At 42.5% G+C, this 961-nt stretch overlaps 1 non-coding gene across 1 annotated transcript; it reads left to right on the top strand.

Annotated features, from left to right (window-relative positions):
• The first annotated feature begins 289 nt into the window (after positions 1–289).
• On the top strand, positions 290–396 carry LOC148860990 (small nucleolar RNA R71). The gene has a single exon (XR_016095333.1). It is a non-coding gene; the product is annotated as a small nucleolar RNA R71 (small nucleolar RNA).
• The last annotated feature ends 565 nt before the right edge of the window (positions 397–961 follow it).

Genomic DNA, 961 nt, shown 5'->3' with positions numbered 1-961 from the left:
ACCACACACCCTGGCAGTTTGTAACTGTCCTGCTGCGAGCTACTTAACCAAGGCAGTTAAATCAGAAATCTGGTTTTCTAAATTTGCATGGCTTACCTCGTTAACCCTTCGAATGGTACCTTCTGTCCTTGTACCAAATTGCTGAGAATTTTTTGCCATATTGGAGATTAATTCCCTGGCCGCTTCAGGTGTCTTGTTCACTAGAGCTCCTCCACTGGCTGCATCGACCATACTTCTATCCATGGGCTGAAGCCCTTCATAGAAGTATTGGATTAACAATTACTCAGGAATTTGGTGGTGGGGGCAACTAGCAACAAGTTGCTTAAACCTTTCCCAATATTCATATAATGTCTCACCACCAAACTGTCGAACTCCACATATTTCTTTTCTTATATTTGCAGCCCGGGATGCAGGAAAATATTTATCTAAAAATATCCTGTTCATCTCATCCCATGTGCGTACAGAACCGGGAGGGAGAATATAAAACCAAACCTTTGCTTTATCTCTTAAAGTAAATGGAAAGGCTATGAGTTTTACCTGGTCCTCGGTCATACCATGGGGTTTCATGCTTGAATAGACGACATGAAATTCCTTTAGATGTTTGTGAGGGTCCTCACCTGGGAAACCATGAAACAGAGGTAATAATTGAATCAAACCAGATTTGAGTTCAAAGGCTACCTCAAGAGTGGGGTACGTGATGCATAAAGGTTGTTGGTTCAGAATTGGTGCAGCCAACTCCCTTAATGTCCTCTCTCTGTCAGCCATTCTTTCTACTTCTTCGAAGATGGGAAGATCACAATCTGAATTCACCTTCTTTGGTCAACGATCCTTCCTTTGCTTCGCCTCCTTTCTTAAACGACGGGTGGTCCTCTCAATTTCGGGATTGTACTCGAGTTCACCTCGTTGAGAAGTACGAGTCATAAAACAAAAGAGGTTAACAAGAGGAAGGTAATAGCTAAGA

Source organism: Nelumbo lutea, chromosome 4 (assembly GCF_056320005.1).
Source record: "Nelumbo lutea isolate HS-2025 chromosome 4, American lotus-T2T, whole genome shotgun sequence".
NCBI classification, from domain to species: Eukaryota; Viridiplantae; Streptophyta; class Magnoliopsida; order Proteales; family Nelumbonaceae; genus Nelumbo; species Nelumbo lutea.
This window is presented reverse-complemented; position numbering and strand designations above follow the sequence as displayed.